Raw genomic sequence first — 9,493 nt, 5'->3', positions numbered from 1 at the left:
TGTGTTCCTGGTCAAGACAATCTCCTCAACTCCAAACTGAATGTCAGAATGGGAAAGAAAGGTGATTTAAGTAATTTTGAGCGTGGCATGGTTGTTCGTGCCAGACGGGCCGGTCTGAGTATTTCACAATCTGCTCAGTTACTGGGATTTTCACGCACAACCATTTCTAGGGTTTACAAAGAATGGTGTGAAAAGGGAAAAACATCCAGTATGCGGCAGTCCTGTGGGCGAAAATGCCTTGTTGATGCTAGAGGTCAGAGGAGAATGAGCAGACTGATTCAAGCTGATAGAAGAGCAACTTTGACTGAAATAACCACTCGTTACAACCGAGGTATGCAGCAAAGCATTTGTGAAGCCACAACACGCACAACCTTGAGGCAGATGGGCTACAACAGCAGAAAACCCCACCGGGTACCACTCATCTCCACTACAAATAGGAAAAAGAGGCTACAATTTGCAAGAGCTCACCAAAATTGGACAGTTGAAGACTGGAAAAATGTTGCCTGGTTTGATGAGTCTCGATTTCTGTTGAGACATACAGATGGTAGATTCTGAATTTGGCGTAAACAGAATGAGAACATGGATCCATCATGCCTTGTTACCACTGTGCAGGCTGCTGGTGGTGGTGTAATGGTGTGGGGGATGTTTTCTTGGCACACATTTACACACATCCTATCAATATGGGCCAACCTTTCTAAAGAATGCTTTCAGCACCTTGATGAATCAATGCCACATAGAATTAAGGCAGTTCTGAAGGCGGAAGGGGGTCAGACACACTCCTTTAGGTGAGTGTATATATATTGCAATGTGCACTTACTTGAGTCTTTCGTGTGACATGCATTTTTGTAATTTGTTTTAACTTCATTTTAGATTATAATTGGAAAATTTAAAATGCTTCTTGCAACAATGGGTGCATGATCTGTGATATATACATTTATAATGACACTATATCATTGATATTGAAATAGTATTCTAGGCTATATATTTTTACAATAAATAGATAATAAAAATTTGAGTGCAGTATAATGAGACTATACAATGCACTTTATTATCTAAATTAAATTACTATTAAAATTATTTAGTTTGTTATAAATAAAAGTGACTAATGACTACACAATGGATTTATTTATTAAAAATATAATATATAATAAGAATAAATGTGTAATATAATGAAACTATACAACTTTATTTAAAATAATTATTTCTTATAAATAAACAGTACAATAACACTATATATTGTAATTTATTGAATTACTATTATATATTAAACATTATAAAATTTATATTTTTAAATTTTAAATAAATATAAAATAAGTATTATTTGCAGTATGCAGTATTATGACACTTTATAAATTTATATTATTTATAACAAGGGCCTCGCATTGATCAGTACTTCTTAGGAAGTCAGTCAAGTCAGTCGAATGAAATCCAGCGACAGGAAGCAAACCACAGTTCGCGGGATATCAGCACCCCTGTCATAGAGGAGAGGAGGGTTTGCACAGTTAGTGATGAACACATTGATACTTGTGAACCCGGTCAGACTAACCAGCATAAGAGAGAAAAGAACCTCAAAGGGCATAGGCCTGGAGTTAGATGGCCAAGAGCTTGTGAGAAAACTGCATGGGACACGGTAAACACAGATCTATGCTTTGCATTGGAAAGATTAACTGGTACAGTTGAAAAGAAGCTGGATAAATTTGGGGACATCATTTACACATATGGAAGTGAGAGGTTTGGTGTGGAAAAAAGGAAGGAAAAAGTACAAACTACTCCTGCTGTATCTATACGGCAGCAGAAAATTGAAGGGTTAGTTAGAGAAAGGAGACAGCTGAGGAAGCAATGGAAAAAAGCACAACAAAGTCAGAAGGAGGGACTCAATCTCTTACAAAGGGCCATAAAAGATAAGCTTGCAACATTACGCAGAGCTGAGCATCTACAGAAACGCTACAAAAAGAAGGAGCGTGCGAGGGCTAATTTCTATAAAGACCCATTCAAATTCGTAAAGAAGTTATTCACCAGTGAGAAGAATGGCACTTTAAAAGCATCTAGGGTTGAGCTAAAGAGATATTTGGAGGAAACGCATACCAAAGGCATAAAGGCATGAGCCTATGTCAATTCCGTCAGATATCCCACCTATCAATCCACCAGAATACCAAATGGAGGGGTCTAATGGAGTTCCGTACAGAGTGTACAAGAGTGCTTCAGGAATTCTACGTATTCTGTGGCAATTGATAAAAGTGGCATGGGAAAAGCAGGTCGTACCTAGAGCATGGCGCCGAGCAGGTGGAGTCTTTATACCTAAAGAAAAAGATGCTACAAACATCAGTCAGTTTTGTCCTATTTCACTATTAAACGTCGAAGGAAGATTTTCTTCAGCCTATTTTGGAGATTTGCAATTTAGTTTCTCAACTCCAGAATTCAGCACTACATGGCAATGCTTAGAGGTTGGAATAATGGCAGGATGCACCATTTCTCCACTGGCTTTTACCATGGCAATGGAAGTAATCATTAGGGCATCAAAATGGGTAGTAGGAGGAGAGCGCTTGGCTTCTGGGAAGCGACTACCACCAATCAGAGCATACATGGATGACATGACAAGCATGACTACAACAGTAGCCTGCACTAATCGGTTATTGGGGAAGTTAACAGATAATATTGAATGGGCACGAATGCAATTTAAGCCCTCTAAATCAAGGAGCATCTCAATAATTAAAGGCAAGGTAGTAGATAAAACATTCTTCATTAATGGTGAGGCAATACCAACAGTTTCTGAAAAGCCAGTGAAGAGTCTAGGGAGATGGTACGATTGGGATCTAAAGGACACAGTTCGAGTGGGAGAAGTTAGACGACAAGCAGTGGAAGGGTTGAAGAGCATAAACAGCTGTGCTCTACCAGGCAAACTGAAACTCTGGTGTTTTCAGTTTGGTCTACTGCCAAGGTTGCTGTGGCCACTGACTGTGTACGAGGTTTCTTTGACAACAGTGGATAAGCTGGAAGCGTTAATAAGTTCATACATCAGGAAATGGTTGGGAGTTCCACGCTGCCTCAGCAGAGTGGGACTTTATAGTAAAGGAGTATTGCAGCTGCCAGTCTCTGCTTTAACCGAGGAGTTTAAGTGTGCCAAGGTCAGACTGGAAATGACTTTAGCAGAGTCACGTGACAAATGTGTAGGGGAGGCAGCCCCTGTGGTAAAAACTGGTAGAAAGTGGTCAGCAAAGAAATCTGTAGGAGAGGCAAAGGCTGACCATCAAATTGAGGATATCGTGGGACAGGTACAGCATGGAAGAGGGGGTTTTGGGTTTAGTTTAGCTCCTCCTAAATGGCACAAGGCAGGCCCAGCTCAAAGGAAGAAGCTGGTAGTCAACGAGGTGCGAAAGCAGGAGGAGAGGATGAGATGTATAAAGGCCATTTCTCAGGCCAAGCAGGGAGAGTGGATGAGATGGGAGAGTGTGGAACAACGAAAAATGGGCTGGCAAGACCTTTGGTCAATGGAAGAGAGTAGGATCAGTTTCCTTATTAGGTCAACATATGATGTTCTCCCATCACCGCAGAACCTAAACCTCTGGGTAGGAGAGGATCCATCTTGTCCTTTGTGTTCATCACCTGCCACATTAAGGCACATTTTGACAGGATGTAAGGTGGCTCTTAGCCAAGGTCGGTTTACTTGGCGCCAGAAGGTCCTTCTCAAAAAATTAGCATATTGTGATAAAGTTCATTATTTTCCATAATGTAATGATAAAAATTAAACTTTCATATATTTTAGATTCATTGCACACCAACTGAAATATTTCAGGTCTTTTATTGTTTTAATACTGATGATTTTGGCATACAGCTCATGAAAACCCAAAATTCCTGTCTCAAAAAATTAGCATATTTCATCCGACCAATAAAAGAAGTGTTTTTAATACAAAAAAAAAAGTCAACCTTCAAATAATTATGTTCAGTTATGCACTCAATAGTCAATACTTGGTCGGGAATCCTTTTGCAGAAATGACTGCTTCAATGCGGCGTGGCATGGAGGCAATCAGCCTGTGGCACTGCTGAGGTGTTATGGAGGCCCAGGATGCTTCGATAGCGGCCTTAAGCTCATCCAGAGTGTTGGGTCTTGCATCTCTCAACTTTCTCTTCACAATATCCCACAGATTCTCTATGGGGTTCAGGTCAAGAGAGTTGGCAGGCCAATTGAGCACAGTAATACCATGGTCAGTAAACCATTTACCAGTGGTTTTGGCACTGTGAGCAGGTGCCAGGTCGTGCTGAAAAATGAAATCTTCATCTCCATAAAGCTTTTCAGCAGATGGAAGCATGAAGTGCTCCAAAATCTCCTGATAGCTAGCTGCATTGACCCTGCCCTTGATAAAACACAGTGGACCAACACCAGCAGCTGACATGGCACCCCAGACCATCATTGACTGTAGGTACTTGACACTGGACTTCAGGCATTTTGGCATTTCCTTCTCCCCAGTCTTCCTCCAGACTCTGGCACCTTGATTTCCGAATGACATGCAAAACTGAGCAACAGTCCAGTGCTGCTTCTCTGTAGCCCAGGTCAGGCGCATCTGCCGCTGTTTCTGGTTCAAAAGTGGCTTGACCTGGAGAATGCGGCACCTGTAGCCCATTTCCTGCACACGCCTGTGCACGGTGGCTCTGGAGGTTTCTACTCCAGACTCAGTCCACTGCTTCCGCAGGTCCCCCAAGGTCTGGAATCGGTCCTTCTCCACAATCTTCCTCAGGGTCCGGTCACCTCTTCTCGTTGTGCAGCGTTTTTTGCCACACTTTTTCCTTACCACAGACTTCCCACTGAGGTGCCTTGATACAGCACTCTGGGAACAGCCTATTTGTTCAGAAATTTCTTTGTGTCTTACCCTCTTGCTTGAGGGTGTCAATGATGGCCTTCTGGACAGCAGTCAGGTCGCCAGTCTTACCCATGATTGCGGTTTTGAGTAATGAAACAGGCTGGGAGTTTTTAAAAGCCTCAGGAATCTTTTGCAGGTGTTTATAATTAATTAGTTGATTCAGATGATTAGGTTAATAGCTTGTTTAGAGACCCTTTTCATGATATGCTAATTTTTTGAGACAGGAATTTTGGGTTTTCATGAGCTTTATGCCAAAATCATCAGTATTAAAACAATAAAAGACCTGAAATATTTCAGTTGGTGTGCAATGAATCTAAAATATATGAAAGTTTAATTTTTATCATTACATTATGGAAAATAATGAACTTTATCACAATATGCAAATTTTTTGAGAAGGACCTGTATATAATCTACTTTATAATAAATTACTAAAATAATTATTTTTATGAATAAAAATATATGTACAGTATAATGATACTTAAAGGTAATTTATTATTCTGCATGTTTGGTAAAAAACTGTGATAGATGACAAAAGACAGCAGTTTAGCGTTACACACACCTTGTTTTACACTGACGTTTTTTACTGTACAGTAAGAAGTTTTTACATTCTTAGCAATGGCTATATACAACAACAACAAAAATTCAAAGATAGACACTGTCACATGGATGTAAGTTATAACTTAACAAAAAAATAAATATTTAACAGTCGGAGAGATTGGACGAACTTGGGGTCCAAAATGACATGATATAAGTTTGACTTTAAGACTATCTTGAGGAGAGAAAACACACACACACTCACACTCTATCTCACACACACGTCATGTCTATATCTAACAACAAGACAACATGTAGACTCTCTCATCTCACATACAAACATGAAGTGTGCAAAACCATTAAAGGGTTTAAAGTCGGTGTTTGTCAATTTTGTATCCCAGAAGTGTTTGTAAAAAAGCATTTAAAAACACTATAGAAAACATTTCATCTCTGGTCAAGGCGACTGTGTGTGACATCCAAGGGTTCACATGGCATTTGAAATATGATCAGGTCGTAACCAAAGCGTTTCCAGACCGTCACACCGAAAAACCCTTCATGACTGACCGACACCTTAAAAACAAAGAAACATGTTAAACTATTAGAATTTAAAGTTTAGTCTCCTCAACCTGCAATGCATTGAACTTGATCACAAGTTTAACAAAACAAGTTGTAAAGTCAGTAATTATTTAAAGGCAGCAGTGCTTCTCAACCGTTTCAGTTTTTCATGATTTACTTCCAATAAAATGGGAAGACTAAAAACAAATTATACATGCCCATAGAGTTATACCGTTTCCATTTCCAGACTTTTCTAGGTCTAGAAATCACCTTGTTAAATTAGATGACCTTCATGTTTCTCAAGATTCCTGATTCTTCACAGAAAAACAGTTGTCGAGAGGGTGAAATAAAACATGAAATACTTTGATTTTAAGTTGTTTCGGTTTACTTTAATGCATGTTCCCCCTTTGAGAGCCACTGACCAATGAGATTTCATCATGGGCAGGGCTAGTTAGGACAAACCATCAGTCATAATTACCGTCATTTCAAAGATGACGAATCAGGAGGTCACATGGTGCAAGTCAGAGCTCTCAGGAAATTCCCAGTTTACAAGTTGTAATTACGAGCTCTACGAGGACGTGAACGCTTTTAACAAGCTGAAGTCTCGTAATTACGGTATTTACGACAAGGCATCTATTCATGGAAGAGACCAGGGAGATACTCTGTCGTTGATGTTCTACATGTAAGATAGATGTTTTAATCCTTCCCTCGGGTCATTTTGACCCGGATTTTTATTTATTTAATCGAGTGTTCATCTTAGGTTTCCAAGACCACATGACTTTTGTCATATCTGAACCACGAATACACATAAAAAACTGAATGGATTCGAGGATTTTTGTGGTTGAAATTAAAAAAAAAGTAACAAATCGGGTTAATTTGACCCCGTTAGGAATGTAGGGATTACTAGGAAAGCTTCAGTACACATAGAAACAGCTAAAACTTTACCAAAAAAATTATTTTATAATGTGTATCTGAATGCTTAGTGAAGAAACTGACTTTAGGACCCAGAGGAACAGCTCATTTGCTCCATATAGAGGCCATCTAGTGGCTGAGACATGAAATATCATGTTATATTATTTGTTTTACACAAGAGGTCGGCAAGGACTCCCAGTGTAAGATATTTTGAGCTGAATTAAAAGATTTAGGCATGAAATTGTGAATTTAAGTTGAAAGAATGTGAGGAATGTGCTTAAATGTCTATTTATTGATTAAATCTAGTAAATAAATAAAAAAAATCTCCTAAAATAGAAATAGAAAAAATATTACCAAAATTAAATAAAAAAAGCTTTAAAAATTAAAGGTCCCATATTGTCAAAACTGAAATTTCCTGGCTTTGTTCATGACAACAGAGGTCTAGGGATTATGAAACTACCATATAAGTTTCGAAACAGTCGATCCACAGACAAACGCACACAGCCTGTATAAAGTAGCTGTGCCTTTCACGAGCTGTTGTGACTTCCGTATATTTGTGATGTCAGAACTACTCAGTTACCAATGGTGGGTAACTCAGAAAACAACAGGCCAATCAGAAGAGAGGCTCATTAATATTAAGTAGACAGGCCAAAATCGACCTGTTCTCGGCAGAGCTCCTGTGAAAGGAGCTGTAAAAATATATTTACATGGTTTTTGGTACTTAAGGTGAGACACGGCAGGTAAAAACGTGTTTTTTTTTTTCACTGGTCAATTTTGAGATTTCGGGATATTTGTCTTCAATAACATGTCTTCTTTACGAGTTGTGGTGAAAAAAAGTTCGAAATACACATTTAGGTCTTTATTTTACTACACTTCGTCTGTTTAGGTCTGTAGATTTCTCATAAATTCATCAAAAGTTGTCGTTATAAATCATCCCTCTGCTCCGCGATCGCGATCTGCACCCTGTCATCACACACACCGTTAGAGAGATAATATTGTCGGATCCAAATATGGTCATTTCCTTTTTATCAGCAACCAATCGTGAAAGTAAAAGGGGGGATTTTACTCTAAATGCACAATCTCATTGGCTGATGCTAAATCTTTAAAGCCCGTTTTCCCAAATGACTTTTCTCTCATACTCCAAGTCCGAAATCTCCACTTCAGTAGCACCTGTATACACCAAACTTTCCAGTCTTGTACCTAGTTATATTATGAAGACATTTCCAGAGGGATTTGTAAATATATTATTCCTAGCCTGATTTATATAACATTTTATTCCCCAAAACATGGTGAAAATCATTTTTTAAGGCTATTGACAGTATATTCTGATTTACAGGATAACAAAACTAGATATCCATAAATCCCTCTGTAATTTTTTCCCCATCTAATATGCGAACACAATGAAAAAATAATTTTGAACCTGGCTTTATCCAATAATCAGATTCAGTTTTTTTTTAAATATATGCAAATTAGCGCATATTTAATTAGATAATGCCTCATTTGCATATTTAAACATTAAATGACAGAAAACTTGTAATACATTTTTTTCTCATCTTAATGTAGGTAATCAACTGGCAAAGTTTCATGGTGATATCTGCTAGTTAAAAAAATGACCCTAATCACCTGTAGTGTCTCGCCTTATACCGCAAATATATATTCTTACGGACATCAAAACCTAAAATAAAACTTTAAGGACCTTTAAGGATAATTTTAGGGCTTTGGGTCATTTATTTATTTATTTTGACCCGCGAGGGAAGGATTTGTTAGAAAACGCGAGGGAAGGATGAGGATAATGAATGGAAATCTACAGTCAAGCACAGTATCTGTAGATAGAGCTTAACTTAACGGTGGCGTTTGTTTGTGGTCTATTAAACGTTTGCATCAACAGCCGCTTTTCCAAACCAAACATTTAGTCTGAAAGCGTTTCTGGTTGATCATTCCAGGATCATAGATCGAGATTTCAGGCTGATATGTGAACGTTAAGGGCAAAGCAGAGAGTTTGATTGGTCAGTACTGTTGATTGTCACCACAACATGTTAAAGATCTCATGATGCTTTTCACCCGAGTGTTGATTCATTTCTGCTCTCAAAAGCTCAAATCTAGTGAGCTGCCCGTGTAGACAGTGTTTAAGGCACTCCTGACTGATCTGAACTACTTCCTTTAAGCCAAATTCATGTATGATGGAGAATATGATTCATTCAATACAGGAACGAATCAATGAAAATAGACTGTTTTGTATTCCTGTATCTCAAAATGCATGTTGATCAAATAATTAAAAAACATAAATTTAATTTATACCTTGAAATGCAATGTAAGCCGCTTAAGATAAAAGCATCTTTTAGATGCATAAATGTAAAAGTAAATAATAAATAATGCAGGGCAACGATTAATCGCATCCAAAATAAAAGTTTGTTTACATAATATATGTGTGCACTGTGTATAATTATTTTGTATATATGAATACAAACACATATGCATGTATATATATTTAAGAAAAATGTGTTATTTATATATAAATATTTATATATGATATACATTATATATAAACAGTATATACATGCAAATATTTCTTTAATATATACATGCATATGTGTGTGTATTTATATACAAAATAATTATACACAGTACACACACAT

General features: G+C 37.8%; 1 protein-coding gene across 3 annotated transcripts in view; it reads right to left on the bottom strand.

Moving 5' to 3' along the window:
- Positions 1-5,328: 5,328 nt before the first annotated feature.
- dgkd (diacylglycerol kinase delta) overlaps positions 5,329-9,493 on the bottom strand; it is a 57,212-nt gene continuing 53,047 nt past the window's right edge. For 2 of the 3 annotated variants that reach the window (XR_013195733.1, XR_013195734.1), the window contains one exon: positions 5,329-5,960. The gene's annotated coding sequence lies outside the window, so the exon portion shown is untranslated. Of the gene's footprint in view, positions 9,291-9,493 lie in introns of all 3 variants that reach the window. The other variant, XR_013195735.1, reaches the window with a different exon arrangement.

The sequence above is a fragment of the Siphateles boraxobius genome, unplaced genomic scaffold, assembly GCF_051911475.1.
Source record: "Siphateles boraxobius isolate OS27281-9 unplaced genomic scaffold, OSU_SipBor_1 6, whole genome shotgun sequence".
NCBI classification, from domain to species: Eukaryota; Metazoa; Chordata; class Actinopteri; order Cypriniformes; family Leuciscidae; genus Siphateles; species Siphateles boraxobius.
This window is presented reverse-complemented; position numbering and strand designations above follow the sequence as displayed.